Below are 18,299 nucleotides of genomic sequence, written 5' to 3' on the forward strand. Positions count from 1 at the left end.
GCCAGCAGGGAAGGGCAGTTGGGAAGGAGCAGGTCTGCAAGGGAGGGCAGTTGTGGGCAATCAAGCCTGCAGGGGAGGGCAGTTAGGGGTGACCAGGCCAGCAGAGGAGGGAAGTTGGGAGCGACCGGGCCTGCAGGGAAGGGCAGTTGGGGGGGACCCAGGCCTGCAGGGGAGAGCAGTTAGGGGTGACCAGGCCTGCAGGGGAGGGCAGTTAGGGGTGACCAGGCCTGCAGGGGAGGGCAGTTAGGGGCAAACAGGCTGGCAGGGAGCAGTTAGACATCAATCAGGTTGGCAGGGGAGTGGTAAGGGGGTGATCAGGCTGGCAGGCAGAAGCAGTTAGGGGCAATCAGAAAGGCAGGCAGGAGCGCAGTTGAGAGCCAGCAGTCCTGGATTGTGAGACAGATGTCTGACTGCCCATTTAGGCCCGATCCAGGTAGGATTGGGCCTAAATGGGCAGTCGGACATCCCTCAAGGGGTCCCATATTGGAGAGGGTGCAGGCTGGGCTGAGGGACACATACCCCTGTGCACGAATTTCGTGCACCGGACCTCTAGCGTGTGTGTGTGTGTGTGTGTGTGTGTGTGTGTATCCCTTTCTCCTTTCTCTAAAAAATCAATGAATAAAATCAACCAATGAATGCATAAATAAGTGGAATTACTTGACGTTTGTCTCTCTCAAAGAAATAAATAGTTTTTTAAAAGTTCTTACAAGAAAAAAAAATCTGTAACTATATATGGTGGCGTCAAATGGTAACCAGACTTACTGTAGTGATCATTTCATAATATATACAAATACTGAATTATGCTGTACCCCTGAAACTAATGTAATGTTGTATGTCAATTACATACAACATAATGTTGTATGTTATTGAGGTATACCTCAATAAAAAATATATATGTTTATAGAATGGATAAAAAGACTTTATGTTATGCAAGGCAAACAGGAGGAGAGAGGAGACAGAAGATAAATCCATCAAGGTTCCTGCTCTGGAGAGACCTCTCAAGTTTAACAATCTTCATCATCATTTTAGCATTTATAGGAAAATAGGTTCTGATTGTCTAAGCAATAATTCACAGATTTCTTGACTATCACTCCATCAATTCAAAAATTCTTCAGTAAGATCACACACATAGTGAAGGCCTTCTAACCAGCAAATTATGTTTAAAAGGAGGTTAACTCACAAGATGTTGATTTTCGAAGAGCAATACCAATTTTATATAGTAGAAAAAGTTTGAGACAGCTAAAACAAATCATTACAAATTTTTAATCAAGAAAATTTGGCTCTTGCATCTCGGCCACCGACATGCCATCCAGACCGAGGAAGACCAGGAAACTTCGAGGCCACATTAGCATGGCCACAGCCGCTTAGGCAAGCACAGGAAGCACCAGGGATGCTGGTGGCTTGCATCATCACAGGATCATTGACAGATATCACCCAAGTTACTTTGGGAAAGTTGGTATGAGGTATTACCACTTAAAGAGGAACCAGAGCTTCTGCCCAACTGTCAACCTTGATAAACTGTGACCCTGGTCAGTGAGCAGACATGGGTAAATGCTGCCAAAAACAAGACTGGAGCTGCCCCCATCAATGATGTTCTGCAATCGAGCTACTACAAAGTTCTGGGGAAGGCAAAGCTCCCAAAGCAGCCTGTCATCGTGAAGGCCAAATTCTTCAGCAGAAGAGCTGAGAAGATGAAGGGTGTTGGTGGGGCCTGTGTCCTGGTAGCTTGATGCTACATGGAGGGAAGTTCATTAAAAGGTCCACAAGAGCTTTTGTCTTCTGGGCAGAGTGTAGGTCCTTTGACACCTCTACTTCCCTACATGTGCTTCAAAAACCTCCCTAACGAGTTCTAGGAATTAGGGTATCAGGGCATGGAGTCCTCTGCAAACTCCCCTGAGAAAGTATGCAAGAGATAGCAGGCCTTTGGGCCGTTACCTGACTTGAACTTTTCATTTATAAAGTGAGAATAATGTCTGTTGGTGATGTGTGTGTGTAGATAAATATTAAATAGTTGAAAGATCTGTTTGCATTGTATACTCAGAATTCACAATGAGTGGTAGAGTGTGTCCTCAGCTGTTCCTCAAAAGGGGAGGACTCTATTTTGATGGGGCAAAGAGGAGTGATAGGATTGAGGCTGTTCTTCAGGACATAATTCCCGAGCCTAAGATTTTTCCTCCTGGCTCCCTCATCTTGGACTTTGGACTAAATTATTCTAGTCATAATCAAAATCTTGAGATGGGCCTCAGCAATCTGAATTTTAAACACACCAGGGCTTATCATAAAAATCTAAGATGCTGTGTATCTAGTAGAGACTTTTGGGTTATCCTAAAGTTCCAGAAACTGGCTTTGTATATCCTGCAAAAAACTTATGACCAATGCTTGTGTGCAGACAGGATCCTCATTGATCCCAGGGGTAAATTATAATTTGCTCCAGTGTTCAAAGTTCTTTCAAAGATTTTGAAGTTCTGACTCAAAAAAAACTTGGCAGTCTAGAATCCTGGCCAAATTAAGATAGCACTCAAGCCTACTAAAACTCAGCTACTAGGTTTGGTTTGGTGGAGAATTATTTCCTTTAGTGCTGCTCTATGGGATAGTACATGGGCTGGAAACCATGTGTTTCTGTAGGACAAATCTGTCATGACAGACTTAGTGTCTTCCTGAGGACTTATAAAAGCTAAGGCCATGAATCTAAAACAGGTGTTCAGTAGATAAAGAACTGCAAGATGTGTACTGGCTGGTGGTATACAGTGGTTAGAGTGTCAGCCTGAGTACCTGGGTTGCAGGTTTGATTGCCAGCTCTGGTTGGATGGGGCACGTGCAGGAGGCAACCAAATGATGTGTCTCATTAATATTTCCTTCCCTCTTTTACACTCTAAAAATCAATGGGAAAAAAAATACTCTGGTGAGGGTTTTTTAAAGAAAGGATTAAAAGACGATTAAATGTTTGAATCTTTACTGACACTGATGTACAAAATGTATAGTCTCAAATATAGATCTAAACTTAACAGCTGTGTGACTTAGTCCAATTTTCTTTAAATTTAGGTGAAGGCACCTACTTGAGGATATGGGGACTAAGTAAAATGGAAAACATTTATTAAAATTTGTTTACTCTTAGTAAAAAAAAAAAAAGAAAATTTGAAAATGTATTATAGAAAATCAGGATCTTAAAATCCATTTTGTATTGATATTTTAACCAAGGTTGTTATTTAATACTAGAGGCCTGATGCATGAAATCTGTGCAATCCGGAAGGTCATCCAGACGGTTGTTCTGCTGTTCAGTCTAATTAGCATATTAGCTCTTTATTATATAGGATGGGTTTCTGAAAGTTGAATAATGTACATTCCCATTGGAACTATTTTAATACCAACATACTGTCCTGTAGCTTGTCTCCAATCTATTATCATCTATACCTGTGTTTATAATTATGGAAATTATAGAATTATTCACATACTAGTTATCATTTATCAAGATCATTAGGACTACATAGAACACCACTGAAAATGATACACAGACTGTGCTTCCAAGGCAACAGTATTCATTTTCCTCAGACTTCAAGGCATTTACATAATGTATACTGAGTCAAGTTTTAGTGCATGGTGTTAAAGATGGATGCACTGCTCCTCACATGCTCAATTTATTAAGAGCCACTGTGGTGTGACAAGGAGAGGTGCTGTGGGCTAGAAATCAAAGGATCTGAGTTCAAGTTCTAATGACACCAGTTTCTTTTTGTTATTGTTAATTCTTACCCAAGGATATTTTTTCATTGATTTTTAGAGATAATGGAAGGAAGGAGGAGAGACAGAAAAAGAGACACATCGATTGGTTGCCTCCTGTATGCACCCTGACCAGGTTGAGCCTGCAAACGAGGTACATGCCCTTGACTGGAATCAAACCCAAGATTCTTCAGTCTGCAGGCCGACGCTCTATCCACTGAGCCAAACTGACTAGAGCTAATGACACCAGTTTCTATTTGTGACACTCTAGGCAAGTGACTCATGTCTGAGCTTCCATGTCTTCATTTGTAAAAGGATATCTGCCCTGCCTACTTCACAAAACTGTATTTTGCACATCAGATTGCATGATACATTGTAACCCATAAAATCAAGGTGCTAAACAAATGTCAGGGATTGTTAATAAATCACTTCATCTCTTTTTTGTACCTGTTTTCTTTTTTTTCAAATTAGGATAATTAACTACTCAATAATCACTTTGTGGCCTGTAGTAAGGATTGTGAAATGACCTAATTTACTTCAAGCCTAGGAGTAGGATGATTTCTCCAAAGCTTTAGAAGCACCTGAGAAGTGTTACAGAGAATGGAGAGCTTGGGATTGGAGGGAATAACGTGATGAATGACATTTCCAGAAAGGAAAAAGCATTGGCTAGAGTAATTTTAGGAATGACTAATGGCTCTGAAGAAATCTTCAGGGTAACCTCAGATAATTATGCCCCTGATCACAGTTCAGAAGAACCAGGCTCTATTACACAGATTTTGTATCATATACTTGAAATCTAAATGATCCTATTAACCAATGTCACCCCAATAAACTTAATAAAATTTTAAAAAATAATAAAAGAGAACCAGGCTCAGTATGTCCTTCTCCTCTAGTGTGAAAATAAATAAGTACTAAGAATGAGGACAGTAAGTGAAGTAAAAAGAACATATTGCAGTTATAAATGCTAAAATTTTCTTAATGGATTTAACTATTATTGGGTGTTATTTTTCTTTGATAAATGATTGTATTATGGGAGAATATGATTTAATCATAAATTTTAGTCAATTGTAACTTTAGATTTGTTTCAAACTACATACTTAATTGAGAATAAGTCCATCAACATTTGGTTAAAGTATTTTTAATTACTTGAAAGTAGTTTGTTCTTATTTACATTTGTATTTATAAGTGAAAATTATGATATGTAGGATCTCTATGCAACATTAATAAAGCATCAATAAAAAGAACGAAAGAAAAGTAAGAATGGAGAGAGAAAAATAATAAAGAAAAAAAAAGCAAGAGAAAGGAAGGGAAGACAGTAAGAAAACTAAAAGAACTTATGCCTTTGGACTTTCCAAAGCGAATACCTGCCTTTAGATTCTTCCCCTGCACCATGAATCCAAAGGCAACAGAAAAAAAAGCCACTTACAAATTTAATTCAAAACATAGGGGGAAATGCCCTAACTATGGAAAAAGACAAACATAAGTTTCTTCTGCAAAAAGACTACATGCTTACTGTGTTTGTAGTGAGTGTGTGTGTGTGTGTGTGTGTGTGTGTGTGTGTGTGTGTGTGTATAGGAAATTCCTGTTCTTTTTCTCACCTTTTAAATAATTAGTTTCTTTTCTCTCTTTTTTGCCCAAGGTAACAGAAAGATAGAAATGAATTTCTCTATACAAATGCATCAGCAATGATTGATTCCTAGAATTTTAAAGTTTACTGAGTCAGTAACTGCTAATACATGCATTTTATCAACTTTCTATATCACTCAAAGACAGAATCTTTCTTTAGAGCAATATAAACCTGGTGGCAGTTATAGGAAGCTCAGGTTCAGTCTCTATATTATCTGGAAACTCATTCAGAGTCCCAAAGCTCCTATCCACAGTATTTCACACATCATAATCTTTCTTCAATTTTAAAGAATACAAACCCAAATAATATTTAAACAATACAAAGCCATTGTTATAATGGTTATCAATTTGGGTTTTAAAAAATAAACAAAACAGGTAATCTTGATAGTAAGATGAAAAAGGCATTCACGGTAACCAAAACATTCATGAAAGTGATCGCAGAACTTCTTGGCTAAATTCTAAATGAAGTCTGATTCTACTTAATCTTATTGTACAAACTGCACCTGGCAGTTATGAGCAATTAGCACTTTATAAATAAAGGTTTCTTCTCTGACCAACTCAGTTGGGACTCCCTAGCTTCCAGCACAGCTATCTACAGAAGTCAGCAGGCCATGAGAAGCCTCTGAAGAGAAAAAAATAATGCGGCAGCAGAGCTTCGAATATTACAGATAAAAACCAAACTGTGCTGCTATCAATGTTCAAGAGTAAATTCTTTTTTTTTCTTTCTCAAATACTGCCAACTTTATTTATTTATTTATTTATTTATTTATTTATTTATTTATTTACTTTTACTGCTTTTCAGTTCTAACATTATTTTTTTAATTTAATAAATCTTTATTGTTCAGATTATTACAATTGTTCCTCTTTTTCCCCCCCATAGCTCCCCTCCACCTGGTTCCCACCCCACCCTCTGCCCTTATCTCCCCCCCACTGTCCTCATCCATAGGTGTACGACCTTTGTCCAGGCTCTTCCCGCACCCCCCACACCCCTTTCCCCCTGAGAATTGTCAGTCCACTCCCTTTCTATGCCCCTGATTCTATTATATTCACCAGTCCATTCTGTTCATCAGATTTTTTATTCACTTGATTTTTAGATTCACTTGTTGATAGATATGTATTTGTTGTTCATAATTTTTATCTTTACCTTTTTCTTCTTTCTCTTGTTAAAGAATACCTTTCAGCATTTCATATAATACTGGTTTGGTGGTGATGAACTCCTTTAGCTTTTTCTTATCTGTGAAGCTCTTTATCTTACCTTCAATTCTGAATGGTAGCTTTGCTGGGTAGAGTAATCTTGGTTGTAGGTTCTTGCTATTCATCACTTTGAATATTTCTTGCCACTCCCGTCTGGCCTGTATAGTTTCTGTTGAGAAATCAGCTGACAATCATATGGGTGCTCCCTTGTAGGTAATGAATTGTGTTTCTCTTGCTGCTTTTAATATTATCTCTTTGTCTTTTGCTCTTGGCATTTTAATTATGATGTGTCTTGGTGTGGTCCTCTTTGGATTCCTTGTGTTTGGGGTTCTGTGCGCTTCCTGGACTTGTAAGTCTATTTCTTTCACCAGGTGGGGGAAGTTTTCTGTCATTATTTCTTCAAATAGGTTTTCAGTATCTTGCTCTCTCTCTTCTTCTGGCACCCCCATAATTCGGATGTTGGTATGCTTGAAGTTGTCCCAGAGGCTCCTTACACTATCTTCATATTTTTGGATTCTTGTTTCTTTTTGCTTTTTCCGGTTGAGTGTTTTTTGCTTCTTGGTATTTCAAATCTTTGACTTGATTCTTGCGTTCCTCTAGTCTGCTGTTAGGTCTCTGTATAATATTTTTTATTTCAGTCAGTGTTATGTTTAATTTTTAGTTGGTCCTTTTTCATATCCTCGAGGGTCTCGCTAAATTTATCGGCCTTTTCTAGGAAATTCTTGAAAAACCATATAACCGTGGTTTTGAACTCTATATCCAGTAGTTTGCTTTCCTCCATTTCTTTCGTTTGTGATCTGTTTCTTTGTCTCTGCATTTTGGTTGTTTCCCTGAGTTGGTAGAGTAGCTTTGTGTGCTAGGTGTCCTATATGGCCCAGTGGCTCAGCCTCCCCAGTTACCTGAGGTGGACACTCTTGGTGCATCCCTTTGTGGACTGTATGTACAGCTTTGTTGTAGTTAAGTCTGATTGTTGTTGGTATCATTGGGAGGAATTGACCTCCAGGCCAATTGGCTGTGAGGATCAGCTGTGTCTACAATGGGAGAACTTCTGTGCTGGAGACAGCCTTATGAGACAAGATTTGCAATACTGCAAAAGCCTCTATGCTCAGCTTGGATGGGGTGGAGTCTCAGGGCTGAGCAGACAGCCTCGGCTTCCCGTCAGCCCTGCTGGGTCTCAGTGTCCCTCGGTAATCGCTGCAAGCACCTCTGAGAGAAAGCCGCCCTTGAGTTTAGCCCACTGCCAGACAGTCCAGTTTCTCCCCCAATGAATCTGGATTCCCAGATTCTCACCCAGAACTGGAGTTCAGCACAGTTGGGAGCTTCAGTCTTCCTCCTGCTAGAGAAAGCCAGCGGCACACTCAGCAGTCAGTCCTCTTTGCGCGCACTTGCGCACGCGCCTTTAGACCTCTGCCTTTCATGGCTCCCCTGAGTTTCCATGCACTCTTCTCTTTTCCCAACAGTCCAGACTCCCCCCGTATGAGTCTGGGACCCCAGGGTCTCGCCCGGAACTGGGGTTCAGTGCAGTTGGAACTGGGGTTCAGTGCAGTCGGGAGTTTCCGTCTCTCTCCCACTAGAGAAAGCTAGCCAGGCACTCAGCCACCTGTCCTCTCCGCGCACGTCTCCATATCTCAGCCTTTTGCAGCTCCTCTGAGTCTCCGTGTGCCCCTCTCTTTCCTTCTAGTTGTAGAATTTCCACTCAGCCAGCTTTCCTGTGGTTCTGGATGATGTCCATTCTGTCTTTTAGCTGTAGTTTTGAAATTGTTGGGCGAGGCAGTAGTTTAGATTTTCACCTATGCTGCCATCTTGGTTTCTCTCTAGAGTAAATTCTTTTTTAATGAATATCTGTAAGCCATGATAAGATCCCAAAGTTTGGCTAACTTTTATTCTAATTTACAGGTATTTCCCCACATATCAAGGGGACCTAATTCAAAAGTTCATTTAAAGGCCCGTTATTTTCTACCAAGATGACCTTTTTCATGACAAAGTCTATAGTTCAAGCTCTCTCTGAGTTAACTCTATTTCAGCAGGCTAGCCTAGAAATGTAACCTAATGCATATTATTTTTCTATGGAGAAATGTATTATGGGCCTCAACTTGAGATGTCAGCAATACATCTCTTTTGCTTATTGACTCTGTGCCCAACCTGATAGGAACTCTGCCTCTTTCCTAGTCTATCTAAACACATCCAACGCCCCATTACTTTATCTGTTAACCCATAATGTTGATTCCTGTCAATTCCCAGGCCCACTCCTCTCTTACTCTAAAACTGCTTCTCTTTTCTTTTTCCCTAACTCCTGAATCCCTGAATTTGAGAACTATTTATTTCTGGAGTCCCCACTTGTGGCAATACGTTTACATGTCTCTCTGGATTTCCTGACTCAGCTCTGGACTCAACACATTCTTCAGAATTTGGGAAGACACCACAGGTATAAATAGAAGTCTCCCTCTACTAGTTTAACTCTCACAGATTCCATCTACTAACTGGGCTGATCCCTGACATTCTTCAAAATATGTAAAATCAAACTTCAAGGGTTCTGGAAGAGAAGGGGCTTGGGATGAGGAGAGAAGTAGCAAGTAGGGCTACTGTTTATTTGTTTTTTGTTTTGTTAATTTTCACCTGAGGATATTTTTTCTATTGTTTTTCAGAGAGAGTGGATAGGAGGGAGGGATGGAAAGAGGGAGGGTCAAGGAGAAGGGGAGGGAGAGAGGAAGAGAGAGAGAGCAAGGAGGGAGAGAGAAAATATTGATGTGTCATGAGAGAGACACATGGACCGGTTGCCTCTCACACGTGCCCCGACAGGGGGTAGAGAGTAAACCCACAAACCCAAGTATGTGTCCTTGCCCAGGAATCGAACCCGTGACCCTTTGGTGCACAGGTCAATGCTCTAACCACTTATAAACACCATCCAGGGCTACGGCTATTGTTTAGAATGTAGAATGTACTGATTTAGATAGAATACAGGCTAGAGAAAAGGAGAAGGCAGTGGGATGGAGGGATGGGATTAAGGGAGCAGCACTGTCACTGATGACCTCCAGCAGCTGCCTTTCCTCCTCCTCTATCCTTCCCTGTTTCCTCTGGGAGGACCTAAGGCCCTATCTGGTATAAATTCCCAGGGACAGAATCAACATGCTGGCTGCCTACTGTTGCCTCAGACCAAAGTTTCTGTCCACCCCACCAAATTGTAGAAAGAACACAGGCTTCTTCCCTTTTTCTCTATCACTGGAATAAGCATCAGTTATTCTTAAGTTTTCTATGGTTTACTACTGCTAGTCATGATGGGAAAATAGAGGGTAAACATTACTAAAAAAGATTAAGTTTTAAGAAGTCTCACATTCATCATTCTCCTGGTATTCAATGACATATAAATTAAATGGGGCTCTGGATTTTCTAAAGCTTTCCTAATTGCTTTCTCACCAGGACACTCAGATTCTATTTATTCCAAGTTACTCCAATCTTATTTTGAGTTTTCTATTTTCCAGGGAGCCATGGGTCTGGGAGTTATACAGTCAGACCTCTGAGGTGGCCTTTCGGCCCGCCATTTTAATCACAAAAACAACAGGAACTCCAGTGTGCTTTTTCTGCTGCTGTCCCCTGACTCTGCTACTTACTAAATGTGTTCAATGATTTGGGGAAAGAGTTACATAATCTCTTGAAGCCCCATGTTCTTGTTTAAAAAGAGAACAGCGGTTCTCTTGCTTACAGAATTATTTTGAGAACCCGTGAGACACTATGCACAACACCTGGCACGTGGCAGGCATCCAAACAAACAATGGCAATTACTATGGTCCCCACCACCCTTCCTGTTACCCAGCCCCCAACTGGTAAAGAGGCAAGGTGAGAGATAGGAAACCAGAGCTGAGGAAGAGCCACATTTCCCTGACCACACCTCTTACTGCTTATCTACCCACACATTAAAAGCAGAATAAGAAAGCAAAAAATAGAGAAAGTAAGATAGGTTTTATATGATTCTAAAGTGGAATCAGGAAGTTAGGAAAATCTTAGAAATAGGAAAATGAGGATGTTTTCTTGGCTTTTTATTAAAAAGAAAAATAGCACTTATCATAATGTACAAAATAATATACAGCCTATCTAAATATTTAAAAGAGTTGTTCTTGTCTTGAATCCAAAAGAAAGTCATTGTAAGTATAAAGATAATGTAATATTTATAACCAAAAAATGTCTTTCCAATCATATTTTTTCACATTCCTAATTATATCTCCTATTTAAAACATTCCATTTAGTTAACCCTTACTTCATACTGGCAAGCCATGGGACTGAAATGTTCCATGTAAATGGACATTTTACTTATTCTATTAAAAAAAACATACAATGCAATGTAGCTTCATACCTTACGTACATAGCTCCTCTAACATTCACATGCAGGACACATCTCTCCAGGCAAGATCCTTTTTGCATTTACTCTCTTTCTAATTAGCTCTCAAATAATATCAGCCAGATCTATTTTCCCCCATTTTCCAGCTTAAGTAGCAGAGGTAATAAACTAATGATAAGTGAAGCTAAGTGAAGCTACCACACAAGTTTCCCTCTTCTTATTGAATTAAGCTTCCTTCAATTAGCTGTTTATAAAGTTGCTCACTGCTAATCTCTCACATGTTTTTATCACCTAACAATAGGCATGCTGTTTCTCAACTTGGAAAATTAACATTAACATCCACATTGACTGGGCAGTTGTTGATGGAGGTCATTTTCCAGGCAGCCAACTTAAGGCCATGCACAGAGCTGCCATTGTTGTGAGAAAAAAGATTTCTCTGAAGTTTATGGTGATGTTGAAGCTGTTTTGTACAACCCACTGCTCCTGGCTCAAATACATGCAAATTACAGCAAATGTTCTGTGGAGAGTAGTCTAGAGGGCACTGAAAAGATGGCTAATCTAATCAAAGAGGTAACAACAGACTTGATAGTTTCTTCTTCTGAGTTCTAAATTTTAACATATGAAGTTTTAAAATTTTACCAAAAATTCCAAAGTAATTCATTTTCAAACCCATGTTCTTTTCTCCCCCTCTGAATTATTGTGAAAAGAAATCAAGTAGCTTCTCTTTGACATTTATTAATTATACTTTTATAAAATCAACTTGGCCATATTCACTTGGCAAAATATAACATCCTAAGGCAAGTAAATTTGGTTCTAGATAAAAGAAACAATATTTATATACTATGTTTGTCCAAGTTAAAGAAAGCATATAATGACTATTTGATAACACTCCTTCCAAAAAGGTAGCATTAAGTATTCTTTTAAGAAGAGGAATGGTAGATCAAAAGCATAAATGATTTTTAAGAAAATTAAAGAGCTGTAGTTCATACTCACCTGGCAGGGGAGATACCATGAACATAAAGAGTTGTAGTACAGGAAGTCACTGGCAGCTTAGCTTAGAAAACCCTCTCCTTTGTAATAAATTAAGACAATGGAAAGCTATCCAACTCCAGGAACAAAAAACAGACAGCCTCTATCTAATCAGCATGAACAGGCACAGTTTAAAAGCCAAGTAAATTGAATTGTAACTATTTTTCAAATCTTCAATCACTGGAAGCTAAAAGCTTATTTCTTCTCTTTGTCTCATCTTTCCAGAGTACAGATATCTCCCCTTTAACATCAGAAATTTGGTACAGAGTTCAGTAATCATTCATACAAGGTGTGCCAAGGTTCTGATTTCATTCCTTCTGGCATTCTGACAAGGGGAGGAAAGGTAGACGGCTGGCAGTGGCTCTCTCAAGCATGGAAAGGTCAGTATAGTGATGGTGGCCACTGAAAATTAGCCCTTCTTTTGTGCATCCACTTGAGACTACAATGTTTGGGGTAGCACATATCAAGGATGAAATCATCCTTATAAAATGTGAGCTCTGGTAGATCTCATTCTCAAATACCAAATTGCATTAGCAGGGTACAGCATTTGCAAATGTCTTCTTATGTTAAAGTACAAGAAACAGATCAAGTACAGATTCAAACATCTTTATTCAAAATGCACTCACTCTTTGGAATGCTTTTAAACAGCAATGAAATATGCATAATTAATTAATGCCTTAATTATGTTTTAAAATTGTTTTTACAACTTTTCCCAAGACTTGCTGGTGCCTAATCGCTGCCTTGGATATATCCTGCAGGATTTGTCTGATTTGGGGGAAGAGTATTTAAATAATGTTGTAAGAAAATCACAGAAATAGTATTCCATTAAGGGCTCCTAAAAATGTCCACTGGCAGCTCCCTAAATGTACTAATCCCTTTATGACAGAGCATCAGGTACTACATTACTGTACTTTTAAGAGTTAAGGATTCTACCTCAATATGTTCAGTCTATTTACATTATTTTACGTGCTAATCACATGTATGACAACCTCTTCTCTAGGAGTGAGTCATCAGCCTGCTATAAAAACAAAACAATAGGATTCTGTTAAGTAATAGTAATTTATAATAAACTAGAGGCCCAGTGCATGAAATTCATGCATGGGGTGGGGAGGGTGTCCCTCAGCCCAGCCTGCACCCACTTCAATCTGGGACATCCCTCTCACAATCCAGGACTGCTGGCTCCCAACCGCTCACCTGCCTGCCTGCCTGATTGCCCCTAACTGCTTCTGCCTGCCAGCCTGATCACCCCCTAACCACTACCCTGCCAGCCAGATCACCCCCTAACTACTCCCCTGCCAGCCTGATTGACGCCTAACTGCTTCGCTGCCAGCCGATTGCCCCTAACTGCCCTCCCCTGCCAGCCTGGTCAGCCCTAACTGCCCTACCCTGCAGGCCTGGTTGCCCCCAACTGCCCTCCCCTGCTGGCCCGATAACCCCTAACTGCCCTCCCTTGCCAGCCTGGTCCCCCCCAACTACCCTCCCCTGCAGGCCTGGTTGCACCCAACTGCCCTCCCCTGCAGGCCTGGTCCCCCCCAACTCCCCTCCCCTGCAGGCCTGGATCCCCCCCCAACTGTCCTCCCCTGCAGGCCTGGTTACCCCTAACTTCCCTCCCCTGCAGGCCTGATCACCCCCAACTGCCCTCCCTTGCAGGCCTGGTCCCCCCCAACTGCTCTCCCCTGCAGGCCTGGGTCTCCCCCAACTGCCCTCCCCTGCTGGCCTGACCGCCCACAACTGCCCTCCCCTGCTGGCCATCTTGTGGCGGCCATCTTGTGTCCACAGGGGGGCAGCCATCTTGTGTGTAGGAGTGACGGTCAATTTGCATATTACTCTTTTATTAGATAGGATAGTAATGTTAGTTTACATTTCTAACCCACTTTTCACTAATTTATCTAGACAAAATATCCTTGATATTACTTTTTATTTTTGTAATCAATATATTTTTATAGTCTTAGTGAATGGAGGGTTGGGAATTAAATCTTTAAATGTTTTGTATTAATCTCTTCCCACTTGAAAATATTTTAAACACCTAAAAACATTTGAAAAGTCTATATTAATTGGATAACTTGAGATCATAACTAAAAGTTCAGATGATTCACAGATTAAAGTGTATTTAAGGTAGAAGAGTCTGTTGATTAATCATAGAAACTAGATTAGTTTCATTGGATTCTCCTTTAAATTCAAGGGAAAACTTGGTTGAGTGGTTGAACCTGGAACAGTCCAATTCCAGAAACAAGAGAACAGGCAAATGCTACTAAAAAGACAGTGCAGTTTAATCTTTGTCCTGCTTAATCTAACAGAAAGAACAATGAAGTGTATATAATGACTTAGTGAAGAGGAAAAGAACAAAAGGACTAGGGAGACTTAGAAAAGTTTCTAAAATAAAACAAAAAGCACAGTATCTCTCCTCTCCATTCCTTCTTTATTTAATACTAGGGGCCCAAATGCATGAATTCATGCACCCTGAAAGGAACGGGCCGCAAGGCTGCAGTGGGCACAGGGGTGGGTCTTGGCCCATCCTCCACACCCCCCCGCTACCCACCAGCCCCTCCTGCCACCACGCCCGGTCCCTTGTCTGCTGGCAGCCCCACTCCGCCACCACCACTCCCATGCACTGACGGCGCAGAGCGATTGGGGCCGGCACCAGCAGCGGGTGCAAGTGGGGCTGGTGCCATCAGTGGGTGTGAGCGGAGGCTGCTGCCCTGATCACCCCTCAGGAGCAAGGGGAGGTGGAGAAGCCCTCAGGGGCGATCTGGACTGGCAGCTCCCACTCACATCCACTGATGGTGCCGAGCGATTGGGACCGGCATGCAGCACTGGCAGCAGGGTTGAGCGGCAGCTCCTGTGCCAGCTGTGGGTGTGAGTGGGGCTGGTGATAGCAGTGGGTGCAAGTGGGGCTGTCGCTGGCAGCAGGTGTGAGAGGCGGCTGCCAGCCCAATCATCCCTCAGGAGCAGGGGGAGGTGGAGAAGCCCTGAGGGGCGATTGGGGCTGGTAGCCGCTGCTTGCACCCAATGACAGCACTGAGCAATTGGGGCCAGTGCCGGGCGCTGGCAGTGGGTGTGAACGGCAGCTCCGGTGCCACAGCGGGTGCAAGCAGGTCTGGCGCCAACAGCAAGTGCGAGTGATGGGAAGGACTGTGGCATGCGGGAGCAAAGAATTTTCAGTAACCACCAGAGGCTCATCCAGATGACAGTGACTGGCGCCCCCCGCCTTGGTGTGGCACCCCCGCTCACCTGCACCACCATCCCACCTCGGCCAATGCCCACCATGTTCTGTGCTGTGCCGCCTGCTGCTGACACCCGCCATGTTCTGTGCACACTCCCCCTGGTGGTCAGCACACGTCATAGCAACTGGTTGTTCGGTTGTTCCGCCATTTGGTCTTTTTGCATATTAGCTTTTTATTATATAGGATTAAGTAAAGTGTCAAGGTAGTATAATATGCTAAGTGCCAAATGAATAACTAGACCTATACTATCCAATATGGTAACCACTAACCACGTGTCTACTGAGCATTTGAACATTTTTTTTTCTTTTTTTTAATTCTCACCTGAGGATATTTTTTCCATTGATTTTCAGAGAGAGGGAAAGATAGTAATATCAATATGAAAGAAACACATCGATTGCTTGCTTCCTGCATGCGCCCTGACCGGGGGAGGAGCCTGCAACCAAAGTACATGCCCTTGACCAGAATTGTACCTGGGACCCTTTGGCCTGCAGGCTGACACTCCATCCACTGAACCATACCGGCTAGGGCGACTACTGAGCATATGAAATGTTGCTTGTCCAATTTGAAGTCTTAGAACTAAAATAATCTCATTTAATATTTTTATATTGATTACACATTGGAGTACTTTTTTCATGCTTTGGATTAAATAAAATGTATTATGAAAATGAATTTCAACTGTTTCTTTTTAGTTTTTAAACATGGATACTAGAATATTTAAAATTAAATATGTGGTACACATTAGGCTTATATTATATTTTCTACTAAATAAAGCTAGACGACAGTAAGTGCTATGAAGCCAGGAGAAGAAATCTTTATGTCTTGAAGAAGGCTTCCTGAAGATATCACAACTTAAAGGAAGAGAAGGAGAGAAAACTAGAGGAATGAGATTATATGAATAGAAAGAAGAGGGATCCTCAAGTTCACTAGATGGGATATTCTGAAAGAAATTATTCCTCTGCACATGGTATTAGAAAGTATTTAGTCCAGAACAAGTCATGGTCCTAAAAACACACATCTACAGAAATAGCAGAAATCAGCAGACTATCTTCTACAATGAGTTAGTTAGAAAACTGTAAAATTTGCAAGACACAAAAAGGAACTTCATTGGTTTTGTTCACTGCTCTATCTTCAATACTCAAGAGTGCCAGGCATGTAAGAGACACCTAAAATAAATATTTGTTAAATGAATGAATGAGCAAATTACTGTAGAAAAGGATAGTGCTTTCCAGTAAACTTTAAGGCAGGGACACAGGAGGAGGCATTAAAGAAGAAGAGTATTAAGGAAGGACAGAGCATCGGGCCATATTAGCAGCTGCCAGAGCTTAATTAGGCTCACTTTTCGTATTGTTCAAGACAATGAGGTGAGCCCTAACTGGTTTGGCTCAGTGGATAGAGCGTCAGCCTGTGGACTGAAGAAGGGTCCCAGGTTCAATTCCAGACAAGGGCATGTACCTTGGTTGCAGGTTCAATCCCCAATAGGGGGCGTGCAGGAGGCAGCTGATCAATGTTTCTGTCTCATTGATATTTCTAACTCTCTATCCCTCTCCCTTCCTCTCTGTAAAAATCAATAAAATGTTTTTTAAAAAGAAAACGAGGTGAAAAGATTAAAATTCAAAACCAGTCCTCTCCCAACTCTGCATAATTTTGGATCTATTACCTGAGGACTTGAAGTGAATAATTAAATAAACCTTACTCAGCATCCAAACTGCAAGTCAGCTCTGAGGAAAAGCAGACAAGGCTGCATCCACATGGGTAGAAAGAGCCGTCTTCTGGGGTCAAACACAAGCAGCAGCAGCACCCTCCCTATAGACTGCTGGTGATCTTCCTCACAGGAAGAAGAAAGATTTTTTCTTCTCCCTGTCTTCTCCCCTATTCCCTCCTAGAATATTTAGAAATACAGAAAAATTAGAGACCTCAGATAGTCTGATATGGGAATGGTTAGGTGAAAAATGTCTGTGTATGTCCAAAGGAGCCAGGGTCGGGAGGAACTAGTTTCTGATGTTTTTAAATATTATGTACTATATTGTATACATGTACAATATTATGTAGTAATGGTTGGCAATAAAACAATATACTGAGAGTTCTGAAGGAGAAAATTGTGACCCACAAGTTTTCTACCCAGCCAAATAGTAATTCACACATGAAAGCAAAAAGGAAGTCTGTTCATGTTTTATAAAAATTTGAAGTATGCCTATTTATTTATTTATTGTTTTTAATCCTCACCAGAGGATTTTTTTTTTTTTTTTACTAATTTTAGAGAGAGGGGAAGAGAGGAAGAGAAAAAAAAGAAAGGGAGAGAGGGAGGGAGGAAGAGAGAGAGAAAACATTGATGTATGAGAGAAACATTGACTGGTTGCCTCCTGTATGTGCCTCCACTACGAATTGAACCTGCAACCTAGCTATGTATCCTGATGGGGAATTGAACTGACAATCTTTCTGTGCATGGGAAGATGCTCTAACCCAGCCACCCTGGCTACGTGAATTATGCCTATTTAAAACAGTATGACATAGAATGAAGAGCTAGTTTATGCATAAAAATTTTTAAATATTACTAGCAAAACACAAAATTATGTATTCCTTTCAAATCACATAAAAATGTTAAAGGGAATATATTTAACATTAGGAAGAAAACATAAAGACAGAAAATAGCAAGAAAGCATTTTAAAATCTTCCAATTATACAGTAAATACATTTACCTATTAAAAATTCCTTGGATGTGATTTTTTAAGTGTCTACAAGTGACACATTTAAAACAAATAGATTTAGAAAGCTTGAGAGGAAAAGGTAAAGATAAAAAGCAGGGGTTATATCAAAGTAGAACCCAAGCCATAAAAACATTACATAAGCCCTAACCTGTTTGGCTCAGTGGATAGAGCATCGGCCTGCAGACTGAAGGGTCCCAGGTTCGATTCCGGTCAAGGGCATGTACCTTGGTTCTGGGCACATCCCCAATAGGGGGTGTGCAGAAGGCAGCTGATCAATGTTTCTCTCTCACTGATGTTTCTAACTCTCTCCCTATCCCTTCCTCTCTGTAAAAAATCAATAAAATATATTAAAAATTTGAAAACAGGAAGACAATCTTCCTGAATAAAAAAAGGAAAATGAATGGCAATCAGAATTCCACTGCCCAGGGGTGATCCGATAATTAAATACATTTCTAGGAAACACCTCCTTAAGAA

General features: G+C 40.9%; 1 protein-coding gene and 1 pseudogene across 5 annotated transcripts in view; one reads left to right on the forward strand and one right to left on the reverse strand.

The window, feature by feature from the left end:
• Positions 1-18,299, reverse strand: part of ART3 (ADP-ribosyltransferase 3 (inactive)) — a 109,984-nt gene that overhangs the window by 48,384 nt on the left and 43,301 nt on the right. The window lies entirely within an intron of this gene.
• On the forward strand, positions 1,303-1,730 carry LOC308252940 (large ribosomal subunit protein uL15-like; annotated as a pseudogene). The gene has a single exon. The product of its transcript is annotated as a large ribosomal subunit protein uL15-like (transcript).

This window comes from Plecotus auritus (assembly GCF_963455305.1).
Source record: "Plecotus auritus genome assembly, chromosome: 1".
Classification (NCBI taxonomy): Eukaryota; Metazoa; Chordata; class Mammalia; order Chiroptera; family Vespertilionidae; genus Plecotus; species Plecotus auritus.